Source organism: Lissotriton helveticus, chromosome 1_1, assembly GCF_964261635.1.
Source record: "Lissotriton helveticus chromosome 1_1, aLisHel1.1, whole genome shotgun sequence".
Classification (NCBI taxonomy): domain Eukaryota; kingdom Metazoa; phylum Chordata; class Amphibia; order Caudata; family Salamandridae; genus Lissotriton; species Lissotriton helveticus.
The window spans coordinates 260,382,283-260,404,637 of NC_136057.1; the positions used below are offsets into that span (position 1 = coordinate 260,382,283).

The 22,355-nt window shown below is 43.9% G+C and overlaps 1 protein-coding gene across 1 annotated transcript in view; it reads right to left on the reverse strand.

Moving 5' to 3' along the window:
* The window catches only part of LOC144769208 (echinoidin-like), a 141,789-nt gene that overhangs the window by 35,529 nt on the left and 83,905 nt on the right, over positions 1 to 22,355 (reverse strand). The gene's annotated exons all lie outside the window — the stretch shown is intronic.

Sequence of the window (22,355 nt, forward strand, 5' to 3'; positions counted from 1 at the left end):
TTGATCAGGAACTTTAATACCATGAGCTGAATCTCGGCTTTTCTTTGAGACATAATCTCGCCAATACTTTCTGGATCATCCCCTGTACGGATGAAACGATATATTCTGTCTAGATCTTCCTTCATATTCGGCAAGGTGACAAGATACTCGGTCACCCTTCTTACGCGTACGGAATATAAAACCATATTATACTCGCCTGGGACTGTGTCATAGACACATTCGGCAAGGGCCTGTCTGATTTCTGTAACAGACTTATTACTTCTAGGAGTACGCTGTGATGCTTGAGCATGTAATTCGAGTGCTGACAAACGATTGTGTGGTGGCGGGGTTTGAGGAGGACCTCCTCCTGCTGCCCCTAGACTAGAATCGTCGACTGACATTCTTCGTGCTTGCAGGGTCGGTAATTGTAACGTGGGCTGAACTTGTATGGCTGGCTGACCCGGGGGTACCGTAACAGGTACTCCGGTGTCTGGAGGAACGGGAAGGGCCTGATTTACGGGGACAGGTGGAGCGCGAACTGGATTTGCATATTCTGGAACTGTGTCGTCCAAATAGGACGAAATAAAAATATCAGCTGCGGTCGGTTTGTGACGTAGCTTGGTCGGAACTAATGGCGGCGGGAAGTTACTAGATGCCTCTGGGGTCGCTTTTGGCACTCCTTCGGCAAGAAGAGGATACATACCCTTAATGAGGGCATGCCTCTGTCTGTCTGACTGTTCGGCTTTAACTTGTTCACCTATCTCGATTAATTCTCTTTCTTGGGCTCGTTCTTGGGATTCTCTACTTAACTCTGACTTTCTGACTTCCTTTTCCGTTCTTCTATGCGCTTCCTTACGCCATAACTCGATGGCATCTTTCTGTGACTGTCTGGCTTTCTTTTTCCATAATGCTTCTTCTACTCGCATGATACATTCGGCATCCCATGTACCCGATACGGGCCATCTATATTTTTCTTCTAACTGTTTGGTATACTCTACCCATAAATCTAGATACAATATGGCGCTTATGCCATGTTTCTGATACATAAAGTGACCTGGACTGTCCCTAGGCGGAACAGGAACTGCTGCTTCCAGCAGACCCTTTCTAGTTTTTAACTGACGTAACTTGGAAAAGAGCGGCATTCTAAACTTGAATCGGAACACAATACAATACACGAAAAACAATAACAATTGGGAAAACAATTCAGGCATACCACGACATTGGGAATACATTAAACAATATCATAACATAACAGTTCGAACAGAATACTACCTGAAAATACTGAAAACAGAAACAGAACAGAATTCTCGAGAACGGAACAGACTAGAGTTACTGGATGCACTGCTGTAACAGTACGGAACATACCGGTCCCATAAAGGAACGCATCAAGACCCGTATCCACCTAGGTGAACACTTCGTTTGTGGGCTTGGGTACCACCAACCCACGGACCAGGGGTCAATTTAGACTGACCCTGTCTAGATACTACCCCAGCAATGGTACTCACCGGGCAGCACGGAACGGAAGGCCTCGGACGGGACTGGACTACGACGACGAACTTCGGACTTCGGACTTCAGTTACGGGTGGGCCTCCGGATACCTCGGACCTTGGACTCTCGGCTTGGGCTCTGGTCGGGACTCGCCGCGTTCCTCCACCGTCTCGTTCGGATGCTGGACCGCCTCCTCCGTCTCCTCCGTGGGCCTGAGGGATACTTGAAGCAGAAATATCTGCACTTGGCCGGTATGGTTCCGTCACGGCTGCAGAGGGTCAGGGGGTCGGCGTGGCTTCACCGACGCGTGGGGAAAGGGCAAGTCCCTGTTCGGGCGCCATTATGTGGTAAATAAATAAATAATACCCTATTTTTGACTAGACTTATAGCATAACAGATAGCTCAATAAAATAAGAGTCAAGATTCGAGGTAGTAGGAGTTTCTGCAGGTTTATTACAGCATAAGGACAGGATCAGGACAACCTGCATAGGAACAGAATGACAGGGCCCAGCAGGACAACTGGGGCCCAGCAGGGGAAAAGAGGCCCAGCAGCTGCTGGGGCTAGGTCTGGGATGAGCGCGCTGACATTTAATAACAAAACATTGACTTATATACATAGCGCAAACACATAGCATTACATTGCAGTGGGCGTAACAGTAGGTGGAGTAGAAGGCGTGACGCGTAGCAGTCGCGAGAGATAACAGAAATAAGAGGTGTAACTGGGAGTTTACTTAGACATGTGATGCAAAACGTAACAGAATATGTCAGGAATGGGCGGAAACATTGGAGGGGGCTACCTAAGGAGCCGGGACCTCTAACCTAATGGTGCGCGAAAACTAGCAATGACGTGTTACTAGGAGAAACTGGGGGCTACGAACTCTGTGCTAGGAGCAGAGACTAGAGTCTGGAGGGTCGGAGCGACATGTACCTAAACCCTATCTGGTATCTCATGTTTAGGGAACATGTTGATATAAACTAGAAGTCATGAGGGGAAAGGCTAACTTGATTCTAAGACTGGACCATGCATTATTCTACATGTAGTGCGTGAAGAATATTAAATGACCATTAAATACAGTATTTCTCTAACGTGGAGACGAGAAGGCTAGACAATGACGGAAACTATTGATGCAGTTCAGTAGCTTAGGAATGCAGAGGAGGAGGACTGAACTGATAGCAGGAACTATAACATACTTTTGGCAGACTCAGAGGCAGAGCCGGGGTGCACCGGGCACTGCAAGGCAGGAAGTAAGTGAAGGGTCGAGGATACAGGTGGGGGCTGTATCGCTCCTCAGCGAGGCTTTCAGGAGACAGGAGCTGAATCTGTGGTCCGGGCCCTTTTGAGGCCTGGAAACGGGGACTTTATAATTGAATAACGTGCACACTGAGAAACGTGGCAACATTACTTACATAGGCCTGATATTCGTAGTATTCACGAGGACTGGAAACTAACATACTAGAAGTGGACACAACTGTAATTGCGTCTTTAATCAGAAATGGGGAATAACATATGCATATTGATCATGCACACATAACATATGATGGATGAGACGTAGGGACACAGAACATGGCAAAATGTACTTTTCCACACTTGTTGAAGACGTGGTGAGGGCAGGGGTCGGTTGGAGATCCGGAGTGGATGGAGTTCATCGTGCGGATGGTGTCTTCGGTGCTGATCGGGGTCCAGGCGAGGAGGGTGGTGGTGGGGGGCGTAGGTGCGGTCGTGGTGTGCGTCGGTTGTGAGCTGAAGCTGTTGTGTATGTCTGCGATCTTGTTGTGGAAGTAGGAGGCGAGGGAGTTGCAGAGGTCTTGTGAAGGGGTGATGTCGTTGTTTCCGGCGTTGGGGTTGGAGAGCTCTTTAACGATGTTGAAGAGTTCCTTGCTGTTGTGTGCATTGTTGTCCAGTCGATCCTTGAATGCAGTTTTCTTGGTGGCGTGGATCAGTTGGTGGTGTTTTCGGGTGGCGAGCTTGAGGGTGGTCATGTTGTCTGGTGTTGGGTCTCTGCGCCAGGCTTTCTTGAGGGCTCTGCAGTTCTTCTTGGAGCTCTTGAGTTTGTCGGTGAACCATTGGGCTTTCTTGCTGCCGGGTCTGCTAGGCGGGGTCCTCAGAGGGGCGAGGTCGTCTGCGCAGTTGCTGATCCACTTCGTGAGGTTGTTGGCAGCCTGGCTGGGGTTCGCTGAGATGGTGGGAGGGTTCTGGCTCAGGGAAGCGGCGAGCTGGTCGGCTGTGATCTTGTTCCAGCTTCTGCGTGCGACCTGTTGCTGGTGGTGGTGGATCGTGGTCCTTCTGAAGCTGAAGTGTACGCAGCTGTGGTCCGTCCAGTGGAGTCCGGTGGCGTGGCTGAAGGCGATGTCCTTGCTGGATGAGAAGACGGGGTCGAATGTGTGTCCGGCGTAGTGGGTGGGGGTGGTCACCAGTTGCTTGAGACCGAGGTTGGCGAGGTTGTCCAGCAGGGTGGTGGTGTTGCGGTCGTTGTTGTTCTCCAGGTGGAAGTTCAGGTCCCCGAGGAGGATGTAGTGCGCGGAGGGGAGGGCGTGCGGGCTGATGAAGTCGGCGATGTCTGGAGTGGCAGCTGAAGGGTCCGTGGGTGCGTCTCGGGTTGGCTCGGCAACATCCCGGGATTCGGCCGGCGTTGAGTGCGTTGAGGTCGGTGGCGTCGTAGGTCCGGCGGGTGGGCTGGTGTCTGCGGGGACCAGGGGTCCTGGCGCTGGGCCCGGTCCAGGCACGGACGGGCACAGACGGGCTTACCTTTGGCGCACCTTCGGCGCACAGTCGGCGTGCCCGCTGCGCGTGCGCACGGTCGCCATTTATGGCAAAGTGCGAGGGAGGGAGGAGCAGCTGGGAGGCGGGAGCGGGGAGGGCACAGAAAGAAAAGGGGGCGTGTCCGATCTCTCGGCGGCGGGAAGCGGGGAGCGGGGCGGGAGGGCACAGGGGGCAACAACGGTGAAAGACGACACAGGGGGGCACACAGAAAAGGGAAAAAGGGTCACAAATGCCTAAATATGCAGTAAGGCAACAGAAAATCAGCTCAGCACACACAGACTGCAGGAGACCACGCCGAGCGATGGCAGGGGGTGTGGTCAGCAGGCAGCAGGCCGTCTCAGCGAGGCAGGCGGGGAACACACGCTACAGCTGGTGGCCGTGCGGCGCGGGGGTGTCCTAAGAATAGGTCACACTCACCTGTGCCGCACGGTCGCCATTTATGGCCAAGTGCGAGGAGGGAGGAGCAGCTGGGAGGCGGGAGCTGGGAGGGCACAGAAAGAAAAGGGGGCGTGTCCGATCTCTCGGCGGCGGGAAGCGGGGAGCAGGGCGGGAGGGCACAGGGGGCAACAACGGTGAAAGACGACACAGGGGGGGCACACAGAAAAGAGAAAAAGGGTCACAAATGCCTAAATATGCAGTAAGGCAACAGAAAATCAGCTCAGCACACACAGACTGCAGGAGACCACGCCGAGCGACGGCAGGGGGCGTGATTAGCATGCAGCAGGCCGGCTCAGCGAGGCAGGCGGGGAACACACGCTACAGCTGGTGGCCGTGCGGCGCGGGGGTGTCCTAAGAATAAGTTCAGCAATTATCTCTTTAGTACATTATATAATTATACTGAATACATGCTTATATTTTTATTTATTACTATTTGTTTACATTTTCGTCATTTAAAGGTCAATAGAAAATTCAATAATAGCAATATGATAAAAAAACGCATACATATTATAATTTTTGGTAATTAAAGTATCAATGAAAAAAATATTTCCGTGTTCAGGAAGTGAAAGACTTCTATATTTATTTTTCACTTTCTTTGAGGGCTAACCCTCCCATAGATTATATTATTGGGGATTCTTTATTTTATTTTAAAAGCTGGTAATGACATTTAATGTCACACACTCTTTAATGGTAGAGTTGGATTCTGTACCATTTTGAAATTGCCAGTTTTCGGAAGTTGGCATTTTCCTGCTCTAAGCCCCTTGTGGCTGCTGCCTGTCTTGGATTACATGACTGGGTGTAGCTGACAGTTGAACCTTGTGAATTCCTTCTAGATAGTCACACAATAGAGGGATTAGGTGTGCCTAAATTTGCCATCTGCTGGCAAGATTGGGGCAGGGGTAGAACTGAGTACAGTCCCACTTACACCTGAATAGCCTGTGCTATGCTTCACACAATAACGCTGTATTGTCACTAAAGCCAGTTTGGAGCCAGGGCAGGGGAGTCAGGAAATTCCATGCACTTCAAAGAACCTTCCAAAAGCTTCTCCCACCTCCTAGAATAAGAGCACTAGGGCATTGAAATAGGACCTTCAGACCAACTCCTAATTTGACGACTTGACCTGCGGAAGAACTCTTAGAGAACTATATCCTACTACGACCTGCTATACAATCTGTCAGAGTACTACTTTTCCTAAAAGACTCACTATCAATAGATTGGTTTTCTATAAAAAAAAAAGGTTTTTTTCAGTTGTTCAATATTTGGAATCGCACAAGGAAGAACCCATTAGACTAGATTGTTTTATAAATTTGAAATGGAAGAGGTGTTCCCCAAATGATGCACAGGCATAGCAAGAGTTAAGTGAGTAAAAAGTGAGCTAGTGCTATAATATATATACAGGAATAGTGACTGTGGAGGATGCACAGATGTTTATTATGTACTCTGAAATAGACTTGCAGGTGCCTAAATCACGTAAACATAGTACACTATTATCATATCAATATTTAGGCCCAATGGTGTAACGAAAGTTTAAGGGACCCTCTGCAATGTACATGGAGAGGCTCCAGATTTAATCCGGAGCACTCAGGCCTGAATACTGTGCTGAGGGGGCCCTCTACAGCTAGACTCACCGCATCGCAGGGGTCTGTGTTACGTCCCTGTTTAGGCCCTCTAAAGTTATTTGCACTGGATCATCATCAGGCCTAAAATGGGAAACACCCATTAGGTAGTACACATGTCGTAAATGTCAAACAGTGCATTCGAGAATTGATTCACAAATCATAGATCTGTTAAAATCTATAACTATAATCCCTTTTAGAAATGTGTGAATTCTGTGAAGGAGGGCTCAAAAAACTGTCCATAAACATAAAATGGGTACACAGTGCATAACATTCTCATGGTGCAAACAAATTATAAACCACTGTAAAAATGAGATGTGCCTGGAGAAGTTATGTTTCAGAACAGTGTCTCAAGAAATCCCCGCCCCAATAGCATAAATGTCACCATTGAGGAATTGGTGTACTGTAAACTCAGCCAAAACAAGGTGTTCCTAAGTAGCAGGGAGAACAGACAGCTAAATAAAACCCAAATGTGCTCACAGTATGGGTCAGAAGGAAAGAGACTTACCCAGGAAAGGCACAATTTGGTTAAGTCTTACAAAAGGTGTAACATTTGAATGGCAGTCAACAACCATGGTGTTAGTAACCTTAAAGCTCATTGCATCAGTCAATGTGAGCGATAACTAATTTGATGAGCAAAGTGGTCTAAGTACCAGGACAAGACCTGGACCAACCTGCTTGCATTGCCGGTCGGTGTGACTTCATGGCTGCTCCTCCTGTGCTGTTCTCCGGAACAGAACATCTGTTTCAACAGTCTTTCACCAAAGGGGATTCTGGCCTACTGGATCTATTTTAGGATACAGCCCTCTGCCTCATCCATTTCAGCAACTAAGTCAGAACGTAAAAATCTTCACTTCAGCTTTGCTGAATGATAACATTCAAGAATTGTTTTTAAGCCCGAAGCTAAGAGCTGACTGGGCCCAATACATTTCTTGTTTCCAAACCACACTCCATTGTGGTCGGCCATTGCCTATGACTATTAACCTGTCACTTGTGAACTAGATATCCCCGGTTGGCGCGTAGACCACTGAGGTGTTAGTTTTCTCTCAAAACCAGAAAGTTCATAACTTCAGTTCTACTGATTGGATTTTTATTTACTTTATTTATTTATTTAAAAGGTTTTATATAGCGCTGGCTAGACCCGGGGGTATCAGAGTGCTTTACATGAGCAGAAACAGTTTAGGAAAGACAGTTATTCAATAACATAAAGACAGACAGGCAAGACTAATACATATTAAGTTAAATGGGGGCAAAAAGCAATTTACATGAGTAGAGGTAATCAAATTCGATTTTACACAGTGACAAGAACGCAGGTACAGCTCACAATTAAGTAAAGGTGGAAACAAAAATTCTGGGCGGATTAGAGGGTAATGAATAATTGGATTATTATAAATGGGTGAGAAGACATTAAGGGAGAGAAGATGGTATTGAGAGAGAGATTATAGGAAGAGCTGGGGGTATGGGAAGGAGATGGAGAGGGGAAAAAAGTTGGTTAGGGTGAGAGTAAATGGAAATATGTAAAAAAAAAGAAGGGGAGAGAGAGAGGTGAGAGCCAGGAAGTAAGTAAAGGAGAACCAGTGCGGGGGAAGCAGAATGTAGGGTCAGAGGCAAGGTAATGGATCCCTAATATTTGTAGATACAGTGATGTTTTAGGTCTTCTTTAAAGCTGAGATAGGAGGGGTTACAGTGTAGGTCCCTAGGGAGAGCATTCAAGATGTTCCGTTGTTCCCGGAGAAGGAGCGAGATTAGGTGGTTTTCTTTTTGAAAAGTGCTTCTCATCAGTCTGGAGCATCCCACTTTATTTAGTTTATTTGTAAGGTACAACAGTTTTGCCGGTGAAGAGCTCTGTGCATAATGCATGCAGTCTTGTAGAAGGATCTTTCTTCAACAGGGAACCAATAAAGGGCTTTAAGGGCTGGGGAGATGTGGTCAAATCAATTACCGTAAGTGATGAGCCTGGCCGCTCGGCTGAGAACAGATCTAAGGGGGGATAGGAGTACTTTGGGTTTCCGTTGAGGATAGCGTTACCATAGTCAATTTTCGAGAGCACTAGTGACTGGACAACCCATTTGAAGTAGTCCAATGGAATGAAGGGTTTGGTTTTCTTGGGATTTTGGAGAGTGAAGAGAGCTCCTTTAGCTGAGTTTTTTTTATGTGGTCATTAAGAGTTAGGTTTGTGTCAATAGTGAAACCAAGTGATTTCACCAAGTTGGATAAGGAGAGCGAACAATTGAGGGCATTAAGGTCCGAGATCCAGCTTTGGATGAGGAGCCGGTTGTTTTTTGGCGAGAACAGAATGACTGCAGTTTTTGAGGGTACAGTTTGAGATGCTTGGAGTAGAACCAGGATTGGATCTTACTCAGGGTATTGTTTAGTTGAAGTACATCAGACTGGGATCTAATCTTATAGTAAAACTGGGTGTCATCAGCATAGATGTGATAGTTGATTCCAATTTTTTTCAGAATGAGTGGGAGGGGTTCCATAAAGAGGTAGATGAGAGAGTGGGAGAGAATAGAGCCCTGAGGGACACCTAGGGAGACAGGTGTAGGATTAGAGAGGCAGTCATTGATTTTGATTTGTTGTGCTCTGTGTTGAAAGAAAGAAGCGAACCATTTGAGGACCCTACCGTTAAGACTAAAGCGAGCTTTAAGCGAGTTTAGTATGGAAGAATGGTTAACTGTATCAAAGGCAGCAGAGAGGTTGAAGAGTATAAGTAGGCAGGTCTCACCATTGTGATGGTTTCTGTACTGCAACCTTATTTGAAGCCGGAGTCCAGTAGGTTGAAATTGCCAATGTCTTAATCCAATTGGAGCAGAGCACATTTTTCAAGGGCCTTAGAAAGAAGTGGGAGGTTAGAGATAGGGTGATGGTTGTTAGCGTTGTTAGGGTCAGCAGTGAGGTTTTTAAGAATGGGAGTGATTTGTCTGAGTTGGAGGGAGTCGGGAACACATCCCGTAGCAAGGGAGGTATTAATGATAGTAGTCCAGTGAGGGGCAATGATGTGGTTTAGATCTTGGACAAGGTTAGAAGGGAGAGGGTCTTTTGTGTGTGAGGTCGCCTTTAGTTTGGCAATGATGTTAAAGACTTCGAGCTCAGTCATAGGGTGGAAATTATGCCAGGAGGCGTTATTTTTCGGCTGTGAGTTGGAAACAAGGTCATCAGGAGAAGTTGGGACGGGTCGGTTAGTAGAAGGATTAGGTGGTAGGGGCAGAGTCGACAAGAGAGGTAAGTCTATAGCAACATCAATGGCAAATGGATGGCTAGGTGGGACCTGAGTTAGATGGAAAGAGTGATCTAGTTTGGTGATTTTGTCAGAGAGGAAGTTAGCAATTTCCTCAGATCTCTCTGTTGAGGCCGTCAGCTCTGGGCGGGGCAGAAGATGTTTGTTTTCTGACAATGTTAAACAGTTTTCTGGCCACGATCAAGTTGTGCTTAAATAAGCTTGCCTTTTAATTGAAAATGTGTTTCGTATTGGTTGATTTTGCGGATCTGGGGAGGACGAGATGGGAGGGAGAGTGGTGTTGTCGCTATGTTCTTTCAACCAGTCTAAGTGAACATCTTTCATTATTGAGAACTGGATTGAACAAAGATTTGGAATTTTTCTTTGTTGTTTTAGTTTAAGAGGGGCTATTTGGTCCAAGACTTCCTTAACGGTCTTATTGAAATGTTCAGTGGCTCATTGTTATTTTGGGTGAGAGGGGTGAGAAGAAGTTGTGCTTGGAGTTTAGACTCAAGTTCACTAGGAGGGAGTTGTTTTAGGTTTCTGGTCCAATTCTTGGGTCAGATATTTTTTGTAGGGGGGGTAGGGCACAGGTTGTAATCTTAAACAGAATGAGGTGATGGTCCGACCAGTCGATGGGGATGATGTTGGAAAGGGAGGCCAAGTCATTGTTGGAAATGATGCTGTCGAGAGTGGCCCCTTTGGTATGGGTTGGATTATGACATAGTTGCTAAAGTTAGCTTATCTCTAGAAGGTTGATGAGGCGCATGACATTAGGATCCTCAACATTATTTTAGTGTATTCTAAAATCTCCTATGAAGAGATTTTTCGAGTCTGAAAGTGAGGCTTGTGTAAGAAGATTGGATAATTCCTCAGCGAAGAGAAGAGGTTCACCCGGAGGGTGGTAGATGTTATGTAGTCGAATCGGGAAAGAGCCCTGCACAGTGAGTTCGGCGCAAAGGTATTCAAAGGTTAAGTGGTCCGTGTTCTTTAAAAGGGTGAATTCAAGTAAATTTTTAAAGATTATAGCTAGTCCACCCCCTTTTCTGTCTGGTCTGTTTTTCTTAATGATAACCGGGGGGTGAGTAAGTCACGAATAGCCATTGAGTGGTCATTGAGCCATGGTTTCAGTAAGGAAGGCAATGTCAATAGCTTCGCTGAGGATGGTTTCTGATATTTCCGTTGCATGTCGGGCAGCCGATCAGCAGCTAACAACCATGCAGGAAAGGGGATTTGGGTTGTCTTTGGTGGGTTTGCAAGAGTGGATGGTGGTAAGTTGAGCTGGGGGTCTATGGAAGATGGGTGGGGATGGGATTCTGTTAGTGCCCACAATCACTGCAATGCTGGGTTAAGGGAGGGACTGATCAGGAATCAAAGGTGTTAGCAGGTAGGAGTTGCACAGTTCAATTAGATCAAAAGTGGAGAGGTAGCTCACAGTATGGAGGGACCTATGTGTTTGGCTGAACAGGGGTGTAGTTCTCCATAGGTTGGGTTGGGAGATGTTTTGGAAGAAATAACAAGAGGAATCAGTGTGATTGGGGAAGGTCCTGGAGTTGAGGATGTTGTAATCATCTCCCTGAGTCTTGTACGTTCAATCATCATGGTTGAGATTACATTCTATATTAGTTAGTGTCTGAGCTATAAGATTGAGGGGGAACTCAGTTGCAAAGGAGGGGCGATGAGGTGGATTGTTTGTTTGATCGAGGAAGGAAGGCTGATGTGCGGGGGGCGGTGAGGCCAGGAGGGGAAGTCTGAACAGTGTTCGGTCTGTTGGACGAAGTATTATGCATAGCGAAGGACGGTTCAATCATTGAGTCAGTCCATGTGGTAGTAGATGATAAGAGGGAGTGAGGGATGTAGGGATAAGCCACTTCAGGTTGAGGGGGAAGAACGCAGTTAGGAGAGGGAGAGATTAGCGCAGGGGGAGTACAGTAGGAAACCCCAGGTGCTGGGGCCGGGAAGTAGGAGTGAGGTTAGCGGTGGAGTAAGGAAAGGAGAAGAGGGGCTGGAGGGGATTGTTCATTAGAGAGAGTAAGAGAGTAAATGTACCAGCTCTTGGACAGAGAATTCTGTGTAGAGAAGGATGGGTCATTCATAGAGTCCAGCCATGTGGTAGGAGAGGATAAGGGGGAGTGAGGGATGTGGGGATAAGCAACTTCGGGTTGAAGGGGAACAATGCTGGTAGGAGAGGAAGAGATAGGTGAAGGGGGGGGTACAGTAGGAAATTCCAGGTGCGGGACCGGAAAGTAGGAGTGAGGTTAGAGGTAGAGAGAGGGGTGTGAGGGGCCCGGTCGTTAGAGAATGCGACAATTGGCATGACGGTGTGTGCGGTTGTGATGTGTAGGGGAGGGAGGGTCAGAACCGGGGAGTGAGAGACAACATATGGGCATCAGGCAGTTGGGTTCAAGAAGGTATAGAAACTAGTTTGGAGAATTGGTAGGACAAGGTACTGAAATGATTATCAAAAATGTTTAGGTGGTATTTAGAGGCTTTAATGAGGATATTACCAGTTTTGAATATGAAATGTTAATTTCAGCAGGAAAAGCAGGGGATAGGGTAGTAGGGGAAACATCCTTTACAACGCAACTTTTTCCACGCAGTGCCTTTACGACACAACCATTACAACGCATGTCATTACAACGCATTGCGCTGGGGGGCGCTCTAGGATAGGGAATAGATTTAAGTTACTATCCAACACCTTCCCTACTATCCACGGGGGATTGGCGTTGGAATAGTAAATTAAACTATTCACTATCCAGCACCCCAAAGCGCTATGCGTTGTAACAGCATACGTTGTAATGTCATACATCCGGTAGTAGAAAATTTGAATCCATATGGGATTTTCTTTGATTTATTGACTGTAAGGTGGAGAAGGAAAGTGTTTTGCCATTAGGAGGGGCAATTGGAGTAGAAAATGAAGTTTGTTTTCATAGGAGGGGAGAGGCTGTAAAAGGTATGAACTATTAATGTTTCAGGGTGACGAATCAATAATTTAAGTTTACATTTTTTCTTGGCGCTTTTGGAAATATTATATGCGTCTAAGATGTTCCATGAGTTGGGGCCATGTCTGGAGAGAGCAGGGTCTGGTGGAGTGAGGATGGGATTAGGGGGGGCATCAGGCAGTTGGGTTCAGGAAGGTATAGAAACTAGTTTGGAGAATTGGTAGGACAAGGTACTGAAATGATTATCGAAAATGTTTAGGTGGTATTTAGAGGCTTTAATGAGGATATTACCAGTTTTGAATATGAAATCTTAATTTCAGCAGGAAAAGCTGGGGATAGGGTAGTAGGGGAAACATCCTTTACAACGCAACTTTTACCACGCAGTGCCTTTACGACGCAACCATTACAACATATGTCATTACAACGCATTGCGCTGGGGGGCGCTCTAGGATAGGGAATAGATTTAAGTTACTATCCAACACCTTCCCTACTATCCACGGGGGATTGGCGTTGGAATAGTAAATTAAACTATTCACTATCCAGCACCCCAAAGCGCTATGCGTTGTAACAGCATGCGTTGTAAAAACTGCGTCGTAACAGCATGCGTGGTAAAAGCATGCGTTGTAATGTCATACATCCGGTAGTAGAAAATTTGAATCCATATGGGATTTTATTTGATTTAGTGACTGTAAGGTGGAGAAGGAAAGTGTTTTGCCATTAGGAGGGGCAATTGGAGTAGAAAATGAAGTTTGTTTTCATAGGAGGGGAGAGGCTGTAAAAGGTATGAACTATTAATGTTTCAGGGTGACGAATCAATAATTTACGTTTACATTTTTTCTTGGCGCTTTTGGAAATAATATATGGGTCTAAGATGTTCCATGAGTTGGGGCCATGTCTAGAGAGAGTAGGGTCTGGTGGAGTGAGGATGGGGTTAGGGGGGACATGTGCGGTGGCAAGATGAAGGCTGTGAGAAAGAAAGAGGAGGAGAGATACATGGAAATAAGTATAAGGGGAGTGAAAAACTGGTGGGTAAATAGAGACAGAGGAGAGTTAATGCTAGGGGGGAAGAGAAGTGAGTTAGTCAGGGTAATAAACAGTTAACAATATTACAATGAGAGAACATCAATATTGCGAAACCTGGGCATATTCGGACGCTTGTTGGGGCAGGAGGGAAAGCAGAAGGAGAAAGGATAGAAGATATAATAAAGGGGGCTGAAAACTGTAGGGTGAATTACTTAGGGAGAGAGGAGAGTCAATGGTAGAAGGAAAGAGGGGTAATGACTCAATATATTAGACAGTAAAGAGTATCAAAATAAACAACAAAATTGCAATACTAGAGTAACTCTAGAGTTCACTATCGCATCCGTGGTGTAGTGTAGTTCCTATATTCCCCATAAGCTCTGCGCATTGGAATAATATACTCTGAAGCTTAGACGTTGGACTTATGGCGACTAGGTCTCTGCCGAATATATTAGACTTAATTGAGAGTGCCAGCTAGCTCAGAGGTCACAAGAAACTTTCTCGAATAAACAAGAAGGGATTAGTCTCTGACAACCATATAACATGACAACTTTGTTTCCCCAGAATGAAACGTATCTCTAGAGTCGCGGAAACAATAGACGCCTATTTCACTCAGTCAGATGTGCATGCTTCCTTTCACCAGAGTTGCTTAGAAATAGAGAGACGGGCGTTTTCAATAAAGTATTTATTGAACAGTCTTATTTCTTAAGCATAAGAAATGCACTGCTACAATTGAAATGCTAGTTAAGAAGTACAATGCATATAATACGAATAGTATTATAAAATAGTACTGTAAAAGCATGATATGGTTTCCAAGCCATAAACATAGAATACATAAAATGCATAAAATACATACAATAATAAAAGAGTTGCTAAAAGTACTCAACTGGTGCTTCTAACATACGCCTACCCCGGTGTACCTAACCTAAGCCTAGTACAAGGGAAGAAGTAAGTGATGAGTAGTTTAAGTTTTAGTATTTCTCTGCCAAGAATCTGTTCAAGAATTCTCTAGGGATCTAATCAGCTCCGTACCTTGGTTTTAGGATGATAGAGGGCTGGTATCTTTCTCTCGAACTCGATCTCCCAGCAACCCACAAGAGCAGCTTGGAAACACCGGAGCTGGATTTCTCGGCAGGAGAAATTACAGAGTCTTTCAGTGCGTCAGTTGGAGGGTCGGCTTCCTGGAGCACTTGCAGCAGGGCGTCGGGCAAGTAGTTAGTCGATCTGCTCCTGAGCCACCGTGTGTTTGATTGAGCAAATGTAGGTATATTTATACCCCTGAAGGTGCCGAGTCTCACGTAAGATTGGACATAATATCGTCACTAGTGCCTCAGTTCCTTGAAAACTCCCGGATTTCTTGGATAAATTAGTATTCAAGCAGGGGGAAGATCTTGACTGCTGAAGGCTGGTTTTACCACGAAATCAATGTGAATTCTCGGAGTTTAGTGGAAGTAGCCATGCCATATTTGGGTTGCACAGGCTATAACTAAATAAGCCAATGATTCTTTATGCCTATATAAGGACTGGATGAATTATACCTATAAATGGGCAAGAATCGGGAAAAATTACACTAGGTTCCTAGATTCCCACATAACCTGGAATCTATTTTAAAATAAGACACAGTAATTTGGATGATATGGGGGATAGACATCACGAGGGCAATCATGCCCTCTGGAGTACTCGCACAGTAATTGATTATTGTCCCGGATTATTGCTGTGAGGTTTGATATTGAATTTAAGCTCGTTCTACAAGCTAGATTAGCAGTGGTGTTCACCAGATCAGCATTAGTGATCACTGGAGCGCATCATTAATTCAAGCTGGGTGGCTAATGAGGAGCCTCGGGAGGCAGCATCCAGACCATTTATCTGTAACTCGGCCTCATGAGTGTGTTTCAGCTCTAGACCGGTCTGGCGGATCAGTGGCCCAGAGATAACAAAAATGTTCAAACTCCCCAGGTGGTCTGGAGGGGGGCGGGAGCGAGCACAGTCACAGACCTCAGCAATGAAAATGCGGCCAAGGCCGCTTAAATGTAGACTAAAGTGTACAGCAACTTCCCTCCAGAGGGACAAGGGGGGCTCGAAGTATTGCAGTTTGAGGGAAGTGCTCCTACTTGGCGGCCACATTGGATTACAGGTCTAGTGTTTGAAGGGGGTTTGGGACACCACAGACAGGGCCATCAATCTAGGCACAAGGAATGCGATTGAAAGTCTGTGGCGGGACCACACAATGTACGGCCAGAGAGCCACCACAGTAAGGGATACAAGTCTAGAGGGTGGAGTACGGTGATGCAGCATTAGGGCAGTGCCGGCACCAGGATTGAAACTGCCACCTAGGAGGCCAGATCAAGCACGGCCAAGAGGACTACGATACAGAGGATGAAAAGTGATTCATGCAGGGCGTTGCCATTTTAAGGATAATACAGTGGGAGGCATATCAGAAGGGCAAAGCGGCAGCCAGTGCAGGTTGCGGGCTGCACGGTGGCACTGAGCGGATCTGGTTCCGGTACTCCAGAGGCAGCTCAAATACATGAGAGTGCCCTGAACAACCAGATTAGCTGCAGACAGCCACCTCCCTCGGGAGAACGAGGAGCAATCACCGGGAAAGTTAATCATCGGGGAGAAGGTAGCCGCCACGGAACCAGAAAAGGCTGCTGGCAATTCAGGGTCAGGGCACGGATCCGGGTCCGGGTGTCGGGCAAACAGCTGGAACGGAGGGCCACAACACAACACAGCCCAAACAAACGTTAGAAAGGCTGGAGGCAGTACGGAGTCAGGGCATGGACCTGGTTCTCGGGGTCCGGATGTAGCTGGAAATAGAAGTCCTCAACACGGTCCAAATAAACGCTAGACAGTGGCCTCAATGGGGAGTCCGGTCATCATCATCTTGGGGGGTACTCAGCAGTAGGATCATTGGTCGGGCGACTCCGCGAGAGAAATGTTGGTTGGGTGATTCAGCAGAGGATTGTCGGTTGTGTGACACAGTAACCACTCACCGTGGCATCACTGGGGGGACCCAGTCGTTCACCATCTTAAGGAGCACTCAATTGGGAGGATCGGGCAACCAGGCAACCAGAGTAGGCCAAGGGCTGCACAGTGGCAGTGCGTAGATCCAGCTTCGGAGCTCCGACAGCAACTCAAGTAGAGGGCTCCCCAAACGGCAAAACAACACAAGTTATTAGACCCAACAGGGAGGACCAGAGCAAAACCACTCTGGGCTCATTTAGCATTGGCGTTGTTGAGGAGAAGGAGATGAGGCGAAGCACGCCTATACCTGAGAAAATCAGTCCAGCAGGAGAGCAGTATGTCCGATGGCTGATCCACACAGTATAGATACGTCTGGAGGTGGAGGAGTTGTTGTATGTCCGGCTCGGCGGGATCAATCCAGGTGGATTTTTGTTGTTGTAGTGTCAAAAAAATTATTCATATTTACTCTATTTTTCTAAACTTGTTTGGAATTTTTTTGATGTTATGTTTCCACTTAATTACTGTTTATGTGCTGCATAAATACTTTACACTCTAAGTAATGCCTGACTGCCTTTTGTGCCAACCTTCCCGGTGTTAAGCTCATGTTATCTTAGTGAAATTTGCGATTCACCCTGCAAAGAACTGTGGCTATTGATTGACCAGGGCTAAGAACCCGGTCAACCAACAACCCATTTTCTCACAACTTCTTTATAAATAAATGATGCTCAGATATATTAGCCCCTTTACAATCAGAATGGAATTTTTGTGGAAAAACAGAAGAATTACACATGGGAAAACCCTGAGAAGCAATTAAAGTCGATGTAATAGTTTCAGTTATAACAATGATAAATATTGTGGAAACGTGTTTAGGGTAGATTAAAATTAACTTGTAAATCTATTAAAGAAATTATATCATTTGGATTCAATAGCTGAGAAATCCAAAAACGCTTTTCACATAAACATATTTAAAAAAGATGTAGTTTCTATATTTATTGTACCAGATCATTGAAGAAGAAATATTTTCACAGTTATATATTTTAGAGAATGTATATTATTTCTATAAATCTTATGGACACTTAATTGATGGCACTGTCTTTAATTTGGGACACTGATTCATGTATAATATTTTATTTAAAAATATATATATTAAATTATATATTTTTCAAAGTTACCAATCCTGCGCTAAAATCTTGCTGAAAAGGCAAAAAAAGGAACTATTACATTTCTCCCTTTGTGTGTTTATTAATTTATTCAGGTACCATCGATAATAAATATAAAGCCTACTCCCAGGAGAAACATAAATGAAGCCAAAAAGTCATTAAAAGTGTGAGGTTTTCCTTGATAGAAGAAAGACAAATCTTAACAGTTGGAGTATCATCTTTTTCTAGTGGAGATGTTTATCTTTAAACATAAACTCTAAATAGATAGTGTTCTGTAGTTGGAATTTGGTTTTTATCAGAATTAAGCTCAGAAATATTAGCATAGGAGAAGCTTGTTATAAACTGACAATATTATGTAAAGATTGTAATGATGTGTTAAGGTCTAACTTAAAATGTTGTCAGGTGAGGCTGAGCGTTCAATACTATCATCTTTTAAATCAATCCTGTTACTAAAGGATTATTTCAAATACGATTCACAAAAGGTTTATTACTCAGAACAAACCAAAGAGGGGAACATCTGCATACTTGCATGGCACCAGGTTGTAAGCTAAACCATGAAGAAAATGAACAAATATTAAAATACAAGCTTTAGGATTAGTATGAAAAGCATACACAATGGTAATACATTTAGGTCTGAATCCACATCATTTCAAAGTCAGGTGATAGGAGTTATATGGTGGTTAGGTGTTGTATAAACAAAAATGCTTTCAGTATAACTGTTGAGAAAATCAAGCATTGTCTGAAGACAACTGCCCCTACTGTAGCCCATATGGAATATATGATACTTTACTACTGGGGTTTTGTTGTTTATTTGTTTTAATGGAGAGAGTTGTGTGGCTTTCCTTCTTCCTGCTCCAAGCAGTCAAAGTCTGTCAAGAGGATTATCACTGGGCACTGTTGTGTACATTTCATGTTCTAAGTTGACTTTTATAAAGTCAATGTATATTAGAACACGCATTGCAAAAGAATGCTCAGTGAATAAAGAGTTGTAGCGTGCTTCTGGGGTATCACTTTCTGATCGGTGAGTGTAGCAAATAATCAAATCCAGGTGGCGACTCCTGATTAGGGGACGTCCTCCTGAGCACTACTTGTGGGTCCCACAAATAGGTGATCTAAAATGTTAAAATGGTAGATAGACCAAATGATGTCATTTCACTTCCAATGGTGAATCTTGAAAGGTGTTTATTCTTGTATCAATATTATACGTTCATATTGAGGATGAATAACTTCAAATATGCATTTAACCATTATACATACTCAAACGTGTCTCCCCATGCATTTCGGGCTGAGATTGCTCTTTGTCAGGAGGGAAACTCTGTGAAATAAACATAGCAAAGATAGTATGAAGACGTCACTCGTGAGTGGATAAGCAACCGTCGCCATATGTTGAGGGATGAGTTAGAGGAAACCCGATGAGGAGACTCTGCTAAATAAAAGAAATTGGAAAACAATCCATGAAGTTTCCAAAGTGCCCTTCTGGCCATTGGTCAGTCAGTGGGGTGATGTCATTAAAACATAGATAAACGTAAGTAGCTCAAACGCGTGTCGTAGGTGTGATAACTGTATGTGCAATAAGGATGCAGACTGGTGATAATGGAATGTAGTAGTGAAGTCAAACCGCTAAAGGAGGTTGACCAAGCATGATGCTAGGCCTCTAGACACGAAGGAGGATCTGAGGTGCATGCAAATGTCAGCGTGGAGGAAAAAACTCCAACAGTTCTAGACCGCTGGTGGTATGTGAGAACGGGTACACGAGCTCAAGTGCAGCTGGAAAAAAAAGCTAAGCATATGCTTATATGAACAAAGTTCACCGCCGAAACAGGTGTGCCATACGAGTGAGAAGAGTGCTGAGGAAAAAGGTTGACCCGTGAAAACATGCACAGCGTGTACTTACACCTCAGGGCTATCAGTTCAAGCGCATCTGTAGCAAGGAACAATGTGAGCGTGTTGTGTCACCAGTGTTAAAGTGGTTGTATTGGGAAACCTCGATATGAACGTATAATATAGATACAAGAACAAACACCTTTCAACATTCACCATTGCAAGTTGCATTTGGTATATCTACCACTTTAACATTTTAGATCCCCTATTTGTGGGACCCACAAGCAGTGCTCACGGGGACGTCCCCTAATTTGACCTATGTTATTTAGCTGATTTTATCTACATTTATCTGAAGGTCCATAGGGAGAACTATTCACCCTTTGACCAATATCGCTGGCACAATATGCTCTAAATATATCATATACAATTAGGTTTCTCGTTATGAGCAGCAAGAAACAAATTGCACTATTGATTGCACCCAATAAAATCCACCACTGCAGAGCTTGGAAGTCTCCTGGTGCAGTAACATCCTCTTATAATCGATTTTGAGAAATAAACTGTGGATGTTAGAGTTTATCATATCAAAATAAGTACTGTCTGGAAAATTACTGTTTCTTTTTCTCATATTATATTCCGGATTATTTGTACTACCAAAGTTTAATATGGTATGCCAACTTTATTATTCCCAGTACTAAGGGTGGTGGTGATATATTCATATAAGTAGTCCTTCCGACCCCTAAGCAAACAGGGATTTCCACAAGGGTCAGAATGACCAGACAGCTCAAAGTTAAGGCTTACACATCAAAAACATTTGCAGCCGGAAAGTTCCCCAAACCCTCTTTTCCTATCTTATTTAAATGCCAAATTTGTACAACAAAATGCACCATTCGTCACTAATATATCAAAGATTTTGGAGGGAGAGGACTAGCCACCTTACAACATAGTCATTAAATCATTTTAGCATTGCCTGGGTTTTCTGGTGCAACTGTTTCCTTGGAAAAACCCACATACAAGAAATTTGTAGTCATGGTCACTGGATATTATTATTCTTGAAATGCTCAATGTACCAGCAAAATTCTCCCCACCCATACTGAAAATGAAAGGGAATTATTCATGCATAATAGATACATTATAATATTAACTAACAAGTTAATCCTTTGAAGCATATCAAAGCAAATATGTTCAGTTGTGGTTCAGATGTTGCTCACCATTTAGACTCACACAGAAATGTTGCTCACTGCTGGCCGAAGGTTGGGGACCCCTGCTCTAGGGCAGTAGTTAATAACATTAAAAATCACCGAATAAACTAGATATACCATGGGTTCTTATTGCTATGTTGTCAACAAATGAGTAGGAATTTTAATAAATGATTGATCAAGATAAGGAATTTACTACTCCCTCTCTCTGGCAGAATTCATTATATTACTATCAATACACTTCCCAAACTTCTCTTTTTATTTCAGCAGTTACCAATGTATGTTCTAGATTCAAAACTAGAGCTCAAATTGATAATTTGAACTTGTAGAACACCAGTACCAGAACTTTCTGGGAAATTAATATATAATGACAGACAACTGATCTAGGCAATATTCATAGGCTGCTTCCTTGCATATTATTCAAATAAAATAATAAGATGGAGTTCCCTTGTTAGAATGGCAAGGCTTTTCTAACTTTAACAGCTAAAATATTTTATTAAAAACTTGTGCAGGATTTAGCACATTTTGTGGGACTTTTAGAAGCATTTAAACCATCTAAAATACACATTTTATTGCACTTTGGAACACAAGTGATTTCTCTTAACTATAAGGCTCTGTAGGATCAGAGAAGCAACACATGAGAGTTGTTGTAGACAGGTCCAGGAAGGTTAATCAGTTTGAACATTTAATTACTTTCAATAAGGAGTTTTCACTGTTGTTATGAGATGAAGACAACGTTGCATTTACAAGAAAAGTCAAACTTGCCAGACCATTTTAGAAAACGCTATATGCAGTTCTGAATATCACTTTCATACCGTATTGCAATACTACCAAACACGACAGACCAGGACTGATATTTCATTCAAAGCAACTATGAAAGCATTGGGTTTCTGCGATTACTGCTGCAGATCATCAACTCTGGACCACTGCTACCTCAGATGGCGTGCAGTTTTATTCATGTTGAATAATATTGTTTTGGTCATGAATAGCAGAATATTTACCTGCCACTGTAGGAGACAAGATACCTTTTGATCTGATTTTGATGATGTTCTGGATAGGCATGAAATATATTACTCACCAACATTTATTTATGTATGGCAATGGCTGAGGGTCAAATAATGATAACAAACCAATGGAATCATTAACAAAAAATGGCAATAGTTAACATGTGGCTATGACAAGTTAAACATATGTATTCAACTGAAAATACAATACCAAGATGAAGCAAAAATCAGAGGAAATGACAAATAGAGAAATGAGCTCATTGTTAACAGATGTCGAAGAAATATGAGTGGTTGAGTCCTATCTTCCTTTCAGCAAAAATCAAAATGACACATTATCTAAACAGTAACTCAGCTTACATTGTTGCTTCTATTTAAACATTCAGGCAAACATTGCAATACAATGTGTAACCCCCAGCACAATTACCAATTGGCTATTTGTTTTTGAAGTACTTATTGCTTATTTGTCTGTCTATGTGGTGGGGTTCTTACCTCATTTCACTACCAGGGATGATAATCAGATACTAGAAGAGCATCTGAAGGACATAGCATCTAACAGCTTGGCACTTTGAAAAATACAACCACAATTGGTGTTCTCATGAGAATTAACAAAAGCGCTTGAGTAAGCTTGATGCTACATAGTACAAACCATTTGAGAGCAAGGCAGATAAGTTAAAGTGAAACACAACAACAAACCACATTTTTTATTGTATATTTTTAAGGACCTGTTACAAATACTACTGTCCAAA